Source organism: Hakea prostrata, chromosome 8 (genome assembly GCF_041222555.1).
Source record: "Hakea prostrata isolate BN-2017 chromosome 8, UWA_Hpros_2, whole genome shotgun sequence".
NCBI lineage: Eukaryota > Viridiplantae > Streptophyta > Magnoliopsida > Proteales > Proteaceae > Hakea > Hakea prostrata.
The window spans coordinates 40,044,091-40,059,306 of NC_142607.1; the positions used below are offsets into that span (position 1 = coordinate 40,044,091).

The 15,216-nt window shown below is 35.1% G+C and overlaps 1 pseudogene; it reads left to right on the forward strand.

The window, feature by feature from the left end:
- Positions 1-12,985: 12,985 nt before the first annotated feature.
- LOC149007844 (transcription repressor OFP13 pseudogene) lies at positions 12,986-14,550 on the forward strand (annotated as a pseudogene).
- The last annotated feature ends 666 nt before the right edge of the window (positions 14,551-15,216 follow it).

Here is a 15,216-nt window from a genome sequence, read left to right on the forward strand (position 1 = left end):
GAGAAAAATAACGTTACCTGGTCGCGTGCGGCCTGCGGCACCTGCGCCGCATTTTAAAAAAATTTTCTTTTTTTTTTTTTTTTTTTTTTTTGGGCCAACACAATTTTTTTGGGTAAATAGTTGCTTTGAGATTAAATTATGGAAACATACCTTTTTTGTTGACATATGAGAGAGTCAAAATCCTCCAAGAGGACTTTGCTTTTCTCATGGAGTTGGATTCTTTATCCTTCTTCATTGACATTAAGAAGGAAGTTCACCTCTAAGTTCTGACAAAATAAATCAGAAATAAGATTTAGTGAGCCTCCTTCCAAATGATGATGATTCGAAAAGAGATGCGATGAGAACATAGTCCTCTACCCTAGCGGATAAAGGATCCCAAACTCTTTAAGTCAATTTTGAAAAAAAACCTAGACTAAAATGTATTTTTTATTGTTAGTAAAATATATTTATTTTTAAGAAATTTGCTAGGAAGCATTTATCACGCAATATAACTAATACCCAATTTGCAGAACAGCAATTCATGAAGTGGGTCAAGTTTGTTGGAAAGGATAAGAATACTAATATGCAACCTGATGATTTCAGAGTGATGTGGGGATAGAAAGAACTAGCTAAACATCACATTGAAAATAGCGACAAAGGTGATCTATATTTGATTATGACTCTTAAGAATATTATGAACCTTTTTGTGAAATAGGAGGTAATCCCAAGATCCAATCTGCTATTGGAATGGTTTTTGTTAATGTAGATCATTTTAGGAGAGTGGTCACAAATTATGCCATTAAAGAAAGGTTTGAGAGGGTCTAGGCCAAGAATGAGAAGACAAGGGTTACAATTACATACAAGGGTGAAGGGTGTAAGTGGGGGTTGATCGTTCCCCTAGTAGTGATAGAAGTGCATTATTGATAAAGATATATTGTGGTGAGCATATATGCCCTAGAGAAAGGGGGAATAAGACAATGACATCAAGATGGATAGCTAACCATCGTGCACGCCAATTAAAAGTTGATCCAAATATGAAGACATCTGTAATGGCATCCATGTTGAAGGAAAAGTTTGATGTTCAAGTCCCATATTTGACATTATATAGAGCGAAAAAAATAGCATTGAAAATTCAAGGAAGGTACACATGCCGAATCATATGCTAAGCTTCTAGCATATGGTGAAAAAAAATGAGAATTTGATTTTTAAGGTTCAATTTGAACCTAGACAAAACATGGATGATCACCTAGTCTTTAAGAGGTTACTCATATCATTCAAAGCTTGCATTAATGGGTTTATAAAAGGGTATAGAACATTCTTGGGGCTTCATGGATGTCACCTCAAGGGGCAATATGGAGGAGTCCTATTGGCTGCCATTAGTGGTTGATGGCAACAGAGCTTTATTTCCCTTAGCATATAGGGTTGTTGAGAATGAAGGCCAAGAAAGTTGGGAGTTTTTCTTGGAGGGTTTGCATATTACACTTCATGGATACATGAATGATTTAAATATTACATTTATGTCAAATAAGCAAAAGGTAATTTTCTCCAATTGTTCACTTACTTTCACAAACTCAATTATTATGAATTGGTGTTTTTGCTTAATTATGAGACTTTTATATAGGGACTAAATCAAACAATTACTAAAGTCTTCCCAAGGAGTAGTAGGCACCTATACATGAACTTCAAACAAAAACATAAAGGAGATGACCTTAGATTACATTTTTGGCAAGCAACTCAATCCTTTACTGTCAACAAATTTGAAATTGCAATGAGTGCCATCAAGGAAATTAATCAAGGAGCTCACACTTGGTTGGTTAGATATCCTCTTAAGACATGGTCAATACATGCTTTCAATTTCAATTGCAAGAGCGACCATATTACCAATAATATGTGTGAGTTCTTCAAAAACTGGATCAATCCTTTTAAGAACAAGCCTATTCTCATTTTAATAGATGAGATAAGAAGGCACTTGATGACAATGATGCATTCAAGGTATGAGTTGGACTGCACCTTTGTTGGTAAGGTCACACCACGAACTAAAACTCACTTAGCTTTAGTCAACAGAAGTAGTAGGGGTTGTACTCATCTTCGTGCTCGATTAGATTTATATGAAGTCAGTGACCTAGATGAGAGGTTTGAGGTGGACATGGAGAAGAGAACATATGGTTGCCAAGTATGGCAAGCCACATGCATTTCTTGCAAGTATGAAGTATGTTGCATCAACCACAAGAGGATGGCCTAGAAGATTTCTGTGATGATTTTTATAGTGTTGCAAGGTATATTGAGACTTACAAAGAATCCATTCACCCAATTCATGGTTTAGATGAACTGAAGGTTGACCATGCGTTGGGAATTGTTCAACATCCACCATTAAGGAGGTTATCTGAAAGACCAAGGAAAAGAAAAGGCAAGACCCAAATGAGAGAGGTTGATTTACCAAAGAGATATCCACCCAAAGCAGGTGTGATGAATGCAAGGAATATGGACATAATGCAAGGGACTGTCAAAGAGCCCCAGTGAAAAGCTTAAGGCAGATTGGTTGAAGGAGAGAACAACTGAAATTTTCAGCTTCACACTCTTATAACTCATAAAGGAATCAGTAAGTCCAACACAAAGGGAAGACGATTTGTTGATCCATGATATTCTAGGAAGACGATCCATATATGATATAGCATATGCAAGATTTCAAATTTATTTGGCTTAGCTATTGAGGGTACGACTAGCCATGAAATGCACAATTTCTACAAAGAAAGCAGCTTGGTCAACAATGTCTCAATTTAAATTGCATTTTGATATCAAGTAGTACGTGTTTTCTTAGTTGTTTGATAAAAATAAAAAATAAAAAATAAAAGGTACGTTGGGGATTTAATAATTAAAGATAATTTAGGTTTTAACTATGGTTTTTTATTTTTAACGATTATATTTTAATTGAGGGTAATTTAATATTTTAACCGCTAGGGTGATTACGGTCATAGTATGAAAAATCAGCAAAATAACGCCGAAAGTCAACGATATTTCGCCGTTTCACTATATGGCCAATCCCTCGTTCATCAACCAGATTGAAGATTGAAGAAATCGATGAGGGAGTTAGGTTGGAGAAAGAAATATAACCACCACTGGCAAGAAATAGGAGATCATAAGGACTACCGCCTTCAGAGGTAAAGCACCTCGACCACCATTAGGGGATGGGATTCATTTTTCCACTGCCAGATGATTCACTTCTTCTAAATTTTCTGCACTTGCGACCACGCTTGCACCTCTTGCTGGTGGTGGAGATCCCACCAGAGTATTCCAAGAACAGCAGTGATTACAAATTTTTTTTATTATTCTCCTTCGTCTCTCTCTCTCTCTCTCTCATCTTGAACCACCGTTTGCCGCTGCGATTGGTCTTCTTTGTTGTTGACAAAGTATCACCGACATATCGAGGTTTTGCCTATTTTTCCAGAAGGCGAAACCCCGATACCAGGCGATATTTCGTACCTTGGTTATGGTAACTTAGGGTTTAAATTAAAAAAAATATTTCAGCCAAGGGTAGTTCGAAATTTTAGAAAAATATTTAACGATAAAAGTTAAATTTAACTGAAAAAGTTAATAGAGGGGAGCTGTTTGATATATTTGCTAGGTAAGAGGGGATGTAAGTGATATTATCCAACTAAGAGGGATCCAAGTGCTATTGTTTAGCCAAAAGGGATGGTAAGTAGGGGTGTCAACGGTGCGGTTTTGGGATGGGCCTAAAGGTTTTGGGCTGAAAAACACTTAGCCCACCATTAACAAAATAACGGTTTCGGGCCGGTTTCAGTTTGGTGCGGTTTGAATTCGGGCTAACTAACGGTTGGGCTAACGGTTTAGATTCGGGTTGACTAAGGGCCTGTTTGGTTACATGAACCAGCAAATCCTGATTCACAAGAGATTTCAAACTCTGATTCCAATGGAGTTTTGTCGTTTGGTTTGGAATCCCTGAATCTGATCTGTTCCTTTTTACCTAACGTGATCGTGGGTTGTGTCCGGTTTCCCCTTTTCGTGTTGCTTTGACCATTTCTTTTTTTGGTTTTCTTTCTTCTTCGGTCCCGTTTTTTTGCCTGCTCCAGTTTGAGTCTATGTTTGTCTCTGTTTTGTCCCTCGCCCCTAAAGGTTTATGGTGTGTAAGAAAAAAAAAAAAAACAAGAAGAAACAATTGAGCATCTTACAACAAAAGCGAAAATTATATGGAAAGCAAAGTTGCTAGTGGTCAATTTTTATTTTAAAAAAAAAAAAAAAAACCCACCCATTCTATAGAAATCAAGAACCTAGATATTAAGTAGTAAAATGACTATTTGATCTTTGAATTCATGCTTAATTTTTTTAATTGTCTATACCAACTATCTAATGATAATATAATGATTCAAATAATATTTAATGTAAAATTACAAAACGGGTTATAACGGGTTGCGGTTTGGTTTCGGGTTGGTGTGGGCTCCACAACCCTCAGCCCAATTACGGCCCATTAAGGTTCGGTTCGGACCTCGGTTTTAATGGTTCGGGCTATAAATTGACCCCCTTAATGGTAAGTAATATTTACCCTAAATTTTGGATAATAGTTTTTATTTCAAATTATATTACCAAAACATATTTTTGTTGTCAACACATGGGGAGATTTTGGTCAATTCAGTAATCCATGGTTAATTAAGACAAATGTGTTACACACATTTTTATCCAATGGAATTTATTTACCTAGGGACAATTTAATAAGACTACTAGATAAGTTTATCAATATGGTTTGAAATCTATGGTTGGAGTTAAAGAAGGATATTTTCAAACATGACTAATTTGCCTGAATGTAAAGTGTGGAGGAATTAAGGTTACCGTTACCTTGATGCTCCGAGGAATTAAGGTTACCGTTACCTTGATGCTCCCTAAGAGATTCACATCTAAACATTGATAAAGAGAAAATCTCGCTTTGAATGTGTGGTGGTAGGGGGGGGAGTCCGGATCAGCGACCCGTACGGGGAGCACAAAGTGCTCCCCCCACGCTTCCTGACCACACACATCAGTGGAGCCCACGGTGTTTTTTTTTTCAGGAAGAAAAAAAACCAGTGGGACCCACTGATGTTTGTGGTCAGGAAGCCATGGGGGAGCACTCTATGCTCCCCCCACGCTTCCTGACCACACACATCCGGATATAAGGTATACTTATATCCTGTACCCTAGAAATTACTTGATGTGAATAGACAAGAGATCAAAGGGAGGTGATCTAGAATGAGCCAAGATATATGTCAGATTCTTTTGACTTTTTTTTTTTGTAAATTGAGATTCTTTAACCTGTTTTCTCCTAAATGCTGGACAAGTTTCTTTAACCCTAAAGTTGAAAACAAAGTCATTTTTTCCTTGGTATTCCAGAAGATTATAAAATTCCCAAATCGATCCAAAGAAAGGAAATTTGAATTTGAATTTCATTTAGATTTTTTCTTACAAGTGAAGAACATGCCTCCTACTTTACATGTTCATGGTTTGAGGAATCAGAATCGGCTAAGTGAATGATTTGGTTCTAAAAATCCTTTTTGAATTGCTCATTATTCATGTTAGTTTTTTTTTTTTTTTTTCCTTTTTATGAATCCTGTTCTTTTAATTGTTATAATACTAAAAAAATAATGGTTTAAAAAAAATATATATATATATATATATATATATATATATATATATATATATATATATTTTAATAATAATAATAATAATAATAATAATAATAATAATAAAATGATCAACGAAATATATCTTTAGAATTGAATTTTCCTAAGGTCACAGTCATGGGCGAAATCTTAAATCTTAGGGCATGAGATTTGCTTGGGAGGACCTCAAGAGCATGTTTTAGGAAATACATTAATAATTCTTTAGATGGTTCAATTTTGAGGGGTGGCTCACGAACACTTTCAAGTAGGAGGTCAAAGGTCAAATCCCCTCGAGACCAAGGGCAAAGCCTCTACCTTATGTTATGCCCCCCCCCCCCCCCCCCTTTTACCAGGGTTTGTTCCAAAAAATTCCTTTAGATGTTTGGAACCCTAGGATGTTATGATGACTTTTCTAGCACTAGTGGAAGAAGTTTGATCTCGATGACTTCAACTAAGTTCCAACTCACCAGAGCCCAAACAGAGTCTGAGCTAGATTCTACAAATGAGGCTGAAAAGCCCAAGCAATTCTGGCTTTGAATCAAGGTCACAGTTGAGCATTTGGCAGCGTTTTGCCAATGATATATTTTATTCCATTCAAGTTTTTCCAAGATTAGGGTTAGGTTAGGGCTCGGCCTATCAAGGTTATGGTCACGGTTTAGATTATACTTCGTAGCATTTTGGTCAAGGTTAGGCTTTTGAAAAATCTGACCCAACCCAACCTATTGCAACCCTTACTATCAAATCTATAGGGTCCCAATTCAATTGATCTAACATATTCTAGCTCCAAGGGTCCGGATCTTCTATCCCTACAAGTAAAGGATTGTGTTCTCCTCCCACCTCTGCACCACATATTTTGGGGAGACCACCTCGAGGTAAAATGGACATTGTACACTCAACTTTAACATTTTTTAAATACTGTTAGAAGTGAGAGGCCAATAGTAGTTTTATAAAGAGCAAAGTTAGATTAGTAATTAATTTATAATACTAGGGGGCATCAACAGGAATCCATAAACCATAACAAACTCCAGGTTTACTTTTTGGCTTTTGAAAAATACAAAGATGCAATGTCATGAATTAACTAACGAAGCTTAACAATAGCGGACATCAGTAATTTCAAGTAAATTCTAAGGTTGGATTAGTAATTCTGAAAGTACACGAAATAAGCATAGTGCAACATTTCGGCGAAATTCGTCGAAATTTCGCTGAATTTCGGCCATTTCGGAAGTGGGTGAATTGATATCGGGGTAAAACCAAAATGGTCCAAAATTCATTGAAATTTTGGTGATATAACCGATATATTGCCAAATTTTGCGATATATCGTCAAAATTTCGATATTTTGGAGATTTCTCGCAATTTCTCTCGCTATTCTATAGCAGAATCTTCGAGGTGAATGCACAATTTTACCAATTATGTCCAAATGATTCAAACCTCAAAAAGCAATGTGCCAAATGTGGTTACAGATGATAATCTACGTAGAATAATTCTAGAAATAATTCAAGTTTGAAAGATATTTTGTAGCAAAATCTTAAAGATCAATGAACAATCTTATCAATTATATCCCATTGATTTAGGCCTCAAAAGACAAGGTGCCAAATGTAATTAGGGAAGAGTATATACATAAAATAATTTATGAAAAAACTTGGCTAAATTTACATGAATCATGGGATTTCGTAATCTTTGGAATCTTCAAGGTCAAGCGAATTATACCCGTTTGGTTGTAAAAATCTCTAGATTCATGAAATCTCGATTCACGTTTTAGTGTAAAAGGTGAATCGTGAGTTTATGGGGGGGAATCGAGGTTTCAAAAAGCTATACAATTGTCATTCACAAAATCATGTCGATCAAATAAATTTTTGGATGAATTCATAGATTTCATTCCACAACCAAACACTTAATTTTATAAATTATAACTCCATAGATTTGAAGTCTATAGATTTGAAATCTCTAGATATTTGAAATCTCCAGGCCTAAACATTTGAATCATAATTCAATAAAAACTTTAAACTTTAAAGTGAACATCAGTAATTTCAAGTACTTAAAAACTTCAAATCTCTGGATTCACAAATGGGAGATTTTTTTCTGTTGGGTTATGTGAATCCCTAGATTCATGAAATCTAGAGATTCCCCTTTTACACTAAAAATGTGAATCGTAGATTTATGGGTATGGGTGAAATCCGGAGATTTCACCCTACTATCAAGCGTTAAACATTTGAATCATAATTCAATAAATATTTTTTAAAGATAAATCTACAAATTTCATTCAAAAAATTCAAGCTAACCAAACAACTAATTTTATGAACCATGACTCGAGAGATTTGAAGTCTATAGATTTGAAATCTTTAGATTTTAAAATCTTGGGACTCAGTGTAACCAGCCCCCTAATGGAATCTTCAAGGTCAATGCGACAAGATTTGGCCCAAAAAATGGACATATTTCGACCCCATTTCGGGGGACTATTTTTAATCATTTTTTACCCAAATTTGGTGTCCACCCTAATTTGATGCCAATACTTAGTAGATTTGAATTATTTCCTATAACTTTTTCCATGCAAATTCTTTTTCTTAAGCACGTTTAATATGTTACCTTATGAGGCCTAAATCATTGGAATAGTAATATGAAAAAAATAATCCTATGATCTTGTAGGGATATATGTTATGCCATTGTATTGAAGGTCATACGATTAAAAATTTTCAATCCTAACCTTAGATTTGACTTTTATTTTAGATTAATAATTATAATTTGATAAAAGTTCTTTTAATTATATTTTTTAGTAACAAAAATTCTTTTAATTAGAATACCTAAAGTTTAGGTAACCGATTACACTCTACCATATAGATTTTTACACATATAATTAGCTATAGTATTAATATTCTAAAGATAAATTGCACTGGCACCTAAATGGAGGCCTTCAAGCACTGACACTCCACTTTATGTTTAAAAACCACAAAGACTCCAAAATTGAATTTTCATTGGATATATTTGTTTAATTTATCACTGAAAAGTCAAAATACTATTTATTATAGGGATATTTTTTGAATTGAAACAAAATAAACACTAATTTAATTGTTTTCAATGATAAAATTGAACAAATATATCCAATAAAAATAAAATTTTTTTTTTTTAAAATTTGAGCGGGGTGTTTGTTTTTTCTCCTTTTTTCCCCCCTTTTTTTTTTTTTAAATTTTTTTATTAATATTTTTCTTTTCCATTGTGGTTTTTTTTTTTTTTTTTTTTTTTTTTTTTTTTTTAAACCCCTCTTTAAATCTTTTCATCCCCCTTCCCTCCCCCCTCTTAAAAAGCCCCCCTATTATCCCCCACCCCAAAATTGCATTCTTCTATCAAACAAAATCTCTTATTTTTTGTCCTTTCCAAAATAAATTTGTATTTCTTTTACCAAATAAGCAAATAAATAAAATTGTATTCTTCTAAACGAATTACAAGGATTCTTTCAGAAATAGCATCATATTTTTTTATTTTCTTCGTTTTTCTATAAGTAATATTGAAGATCTCTATGATTATATTTATTTAGTAAATCCTTGATTTCTTTCACCTACTTGTCCTAAATAAAAAAGGAGCATCTCTCATTGGAGAGCTCAGATTTCTTTATTTTCTGATGGGTATGGGAGATCAATCAGCTTGTTTATTGAGAATTAGAAAAAACAAAGTTAAAAAATTTAGGGTAATTTCCATCTGACCCCTTGAGGTATGATCTATGTCATTTTTAGTCTAAAAAAACTGAGACTTTGCATCTGCCTCCTTGTACTATAAAAAGAAAATCAATTTAAGGACAAATTATCACTTTTATGAAATTTACCCCTTTTTTTATTTTTTTTACATACACACAGATTGAATTTTGTCTCAATAGGTCTCTGAAAATTCCATCAGATCAAAAGGACGAAGACCCAATTTCCCAAATGGGTTCACCTCAGTATTTCAGAACAATTGTTTCTTCTTTACCTTTTTTCCTTCCTCTGCTCCAGTGTTATAGTTTTTGCCTTACCAGAAACTAATTCATACATCAGGAGGTTTATAGGTAGAAAGCAAATGTTAGGGATGATGGAGGAGGTAGAAGAAGAAGGAGTCAAGCCAATAAAAACTTCATAGAGCTTGCGGAGAGGGTCTTCTTCTTCACCACCCCAGTACTTGCAGAGCTTCATTGTTGTTGGTGGACCTCCATGCTCACTTGGAGAAACGCCAGTCAACCATTTCACAGGCTTATTATTGGGGAGGATCACTTTGGTCTGTTTAGGGTTTGGTTGCTATAATGCTGGGTCATGGGGGATTGGAGGTGCTGCAGAATTGACGAAGGGATAATTAAGAATTGCCATTTTTGACGAGTAGAGTAGCATGTATCTCCTGTTGCTTCCGTTTCTCCCCCACTTAGCCACAAATAATAGTGGCTTCGGTTATGATACAAAACCAAAATGATGAATTTGATTGGTAATGACCATTGATGAGATAAAAATAAAAGTCCAGATCTGCTCAACCCCCAATGCCCAATAACAAAGCTTCCTCACTCATCGTCACCAAAAAATCCCAAATGCTCATAGGAAAGAAATCCAGCAATGGTAGATCCTCAAACAATAGAAGTTGCAGTTGAACGAGTCTAAATCGAAAACCTAAGATAAGAAGCAATGAAGTGATGTGGAGTCCAAATTTGAAAGTTCTTCCTCAAACAAGCAGTCAATTAATGAGTTTCATCTGTAAAAAAATATTAAAGTAAAAAAAAAAAAAAAAAAGACAAATTGGTCATAAAAAGGATAATTTGTCCTTAAATTGACTTTTTCTATAGTACATGGGAGGCAGATGCAAAGTCTCAGTTTTTTTGGACTAAAAATAACATAAACCATACTTTAGGGGTCAGATGAAAATTACCCAAAAATTTATTAAAAATATTAGAACAGGAAAGATATAGAGATAAAAAGGTAAAGGATGTCAATGAGTAATCAAGATGCAAACCCCAATTTTGGATTTGGACCAAACACATTGGATCAGTTCGGACTGAATTCAAAATGGTCCAAGTATTGAATCTAGAAATAGTTTTATAATCTTGCTCGGATTCTTAAACCGGCTTGCTCGCTTACTTTGCTCTTTTTCGTTCAACAATAAATCTATAGATTGTTTCACCAGGATTTTAAAGCTGCATATCCGTTTAGAATCATAGCCTAAACACAGGCTTAGGTTTAGTTTCGAACAAAATATTGTCTCTGAAAATGGGGTCAACTAGACTTTTTAGATATTTCAAATGAAAACTAAAAGTTAATTAAATTTCATCATTTGATTATAAAATATAAATTTGAAAAACATCCTCGGCTGTACAACAGTACATATATATATATATATATAATGATTGGCTGAAAAAATAAAGTAAATACAAGCCTATTGAGGATGTTTAAAATTTAAAATTAAGCTTTTAATCTCAACCAATCATTTTGTTAAAAAATGTTGGGCAAAACAGAGAGATGTGCACAGCAGTGCAGCAGAATATATATTTTCCCTATGAATTAGGGTCTGTTATACAAGTTTCTGTTTGACTCGATTTTGATTCACATTTTCTTAGATCAAACCAAATCAATTTTTTTTTTTGGTAAATTAAAGAGGGGATGCAGTTGCGGGGGCACTAACCCCCCGCTACGCAATGTTCGGACTTTTTATCGAGTGCGACATATGTAAGCATTAGCCCCTGTGCACTACCAACGCAAGCACTGGCCCCATCAGTGGAGCCTCACCGGAGGCGTAGTATAGTCCACAGAAGCCGGTATGACTCATGCCTAGGCCAAAGAGCACACAACTGTCCAATGCAAGAAACAAATGAGCAAAAAAGATTTAAATATAAGACATGAGATTTACCAAACCACTTGGGAGTGAGTTTGGGACCACTAGACCACCACCGGGAAGACCACCACCCCCGGTGGTAATCAAACCGAATCAACTTAAACCATTGTTTGTAAACCAATAGATTGATAGTAATTCCTTGAAAATATTAGGTTGGCAGCTATGGTTAGTTAAACCAAAAAGTAGATAGGAAAAAACAGAAAAAAGCGAATCAAAAGCAAAGAGAAATTCTGTTTGGTACCGATTAGATGTTTTAGAAGTTGTAACTACCAAACACAAAACCATTTATTGTTTACTTGTGAAATACGGAAAAAAAATGGGGAAACACAAGTGACCTAATAAATAAAATAGTACGTTAGTTCTCTGCTGTCTCCATCTCTTCAACTATTTTAAATTAATGGTGAGGTGCGTGACAAAACTAATGGTCCATCCTTATTTATAACAATTTTTAAAAATTTATTCTCTGAGAATTTTTTGAATTTAAACTTTGTTTTGATTCAAATGTGTTTTGGAGCTTAAAATGATATTGTATCCTTCATTCCTTCATTCCCCACCACTCATGGTTCAACTATTAAAATGGAAAGACCAGTAAAAGTTAGGAGAAGTAAAAGACAAGGTGTAAGGTAGAAAAATACAAAAGAAAAATATTCTTCATTTCATTATAGACTGGCAATCTATGTGTTGCAAACAATATTGTCTTTGTAATTCAGTGTCAACAACTGTTTGTAGCAATTAAGGGAGTTGCACTTTCGTGATTTAAGATCCTCTATCCTTGAATGAAGGGGATACCATTGTCATGATGCATTTTCCTCCATTCATTCATGAGGGTCCCACCTCTGAACGATGATAAGTAGACGAATTAGGGTGCTTTACCTGTATAAATAGAAGATTTGATCCCCTCATACTCTTCCGGCCACCATATGTTTAGAAGAGGGTTCACCTCTGTCCACTTATGATTTATTTTAAAGCAAATTATACTGGCACCCCAATATAAAGGGCTTAAAGCACTAACAATCTACTTTATGTTTAAAAAGCACATTGACTCAAAAATTGATTTTTTATTGAGATATGTTTGTCAAATTTATTACTAAAAACCTGTCAAACTATATGATTATTTATTTTCCCCCTCCCAAAACATCAAAACATTATTAAAACTGATATTTTAGGATGGAGGAACTCATTTTCAAAATAGTAAGACCATAAATATTTAATTAGATTTTTGCTATCACTTTCTATTGGTTTGCATCCTTCTGGCAGCACCTATATAAGTAATATTCTCCCGATAATATAAACTCGCCGGCTCCAAAAAAAATAATTAGAAATAATTATTATGAATGTATATTAGAAAAAAAATTTTCAAAATAAATACATTTGAAAAATTAAAAGGTGTTAAGCAAGGGGTATTTTGAAAATAGTTTTAAAAATGGCAGGTAGAGTTAGTAATAAATAATTCAAAAAAAGGTTCAAATTTAATAACTTTGAATTCTAGAAACCTGCAATTTAAAAGCACAAACAAGAGAGAAGAGGTAGAAGGGACCCCATTCTATTTTCCATTGCATTCCCTGAGTTCCCTCTTCTCTCACCTCTTGTCTCCTTTAAAACCTTCGCCCTGCAGCCACTCTGACCTCCATTAATGCCACGGCAAAGCACAACAGTCTCTCATAAATCCGAAGAAGAAGAAAAATAGAGGGGAAGGTAGACCCATTCAATTCTTTCAAGGAGTGGAAACCGAAGCCACTCAACAAGGAAGAAAGCGTCAAGAGTTGAAGATCTTAAGGGGCCAAAAGATGAAGAAGCTCTTGCCCTCTCTTTTCAAAAGCACCAGCAGCAACAGTAGCAGCTCTTCTGCTTCTGCTTCTGCTTCTGCTTCTCTTTCTTCATGGGCATGGCCATCTTGCAATCAACAGCCAAAGACCTTTTCTTTCCGAGTTGAAGACAACATGTACAAGGCAGTTAACTCAGTCTACATAGACACAGGAGATGTGGTTACAACACCAGAATCTTCATGGTTCACTAACTCGTCCGAATCAGCAAGCTTTTCAACAGTATCAGAAGTTTCAGGAGGAGGAGAATGCGTTGAGACTGTGATCCGTGGGTTGAGGTCAGAAAGGTTATTTTTTGAACCAGGAGATTCAAATTCAATACTTGAAGAAGCAAAGGCTGGTGGGTTTCCATTCAAAGAGAGTTTAGTGTTGGCCTTGGAGTCCAAAGATCCATATGTAGATTTCAGAACATCAATGGAAGAGATGGTGGAAGCTCATGGATTGAAAGATTGGGAATGTTTAGAGGAGTTGCTTTGTTGGTATTTGAGGGTTAATGTTAAGGAAACTCATGGTTACATTGTTGGTGCCTTTGTTGATTTACTTGTTGGGTTAGCTAACACTGCTGCTGTTGCTGCTGCTTCTTCTTCTTGTTCTTCTTCACCTTCTTCTCCTTCTTTATCTCCATTAAACATTCATGAGGTGATTGAGCAGGAAGAAGAAGAAGAAGATAGTTCAGAGATTTGATTTAGATTTTCTCTGTGAACCATTTTTGTGTATATTAATCAGACAGTTGGTCAAATATTAATGGCTATACCAAACATCTCTCTCTCTCTCTCTCTCTCTCTCTCTCTCTTGGTGTCTGTGTGTGTCTCCATGTGTTTGTGAAAATGACAAAGACAAGCGTGTGTGTAATTACAGACATTTACTGATGTGTTTTGGGTTCAGGTTAAACCAGATTTTAAGAGAAAAAGAGGATTGTTGAAAAGGACTTTATGGTGGTTAATTGCTTCTGCAACCATATAACAATTTAAGGTCCTTTTACTTTTGTGAATATGTTCATCTGTGCTTTCTGGGTTTCAGCCAGTTTGGGTAAATTTTTGACCAATACTGTTTATAACCTAATACACGGAAGCCTTTGTGTCATCATCGTTCAAAATAGATTATGGGTTTAAATTTGGTAAGCCTCAGGTCTTGCATAAGCACTGTTTACTTGAATGACCAGTTTTATGGATTTGTGATGAAAGCTGGCTGTCAGATTTGGAACTCCATAAATATAAACCAATTGACATTTTGAAAATTTGAGGTTTTGGGTGAGAGTTTTGTAAAAAAGGTTTGGTAATGGGTTGAGAGATCTTTATTGTAATCTTCTTAGTGGTCCCAAGCTCACTCCTAAATGGTTTGATAAACCTCATGTCCCAAGTTTGAATCCCCTCTGCTCTTCTGTTTCTTGCATTGGACAGTTGTGTGCTCTTTGGCCTGGGCATGAGTGCTACCGGTTTCTGTGGACTATACTAGGCCTCGGGTGGGGCTCCGCAGTTGGGGCCATTGCTTGTGTTTGTAGTGTACAGGGCTAATGCTTGCATAGGTCGCACTCGATAAAAAGTCCGAACATTGCGTAGCAGGGGGCAGGGGCGGAGCCAGGATTGAACATGGAGGGGGGCCGAATGTATCTGGGCCAATGTGGGACCCACTGTAGGTCCCATTTCATAATATATTATTATATTTTAATGTAGAGTCTACATTAAAAATTAGGTAAATTAATAGAAAATTCGTGAGTGTGAGAGTGAATAATTTTAGAAAGAGAGAATGAATACCTGATGTGGAGAAGATTTAGGAAAATTCCAAAGTTTGCTAACAGCTTCAATATTTTGTGAGACGTGTGACAAAAAAAAGAGAAAAAACAGGAATAAAAGAGGAGATTCATGAGAGAATAAATAGAAATGAAAATAAGAGAGAATATATAAGGAGAAATTCATGGATCGTGAGTTAGTTT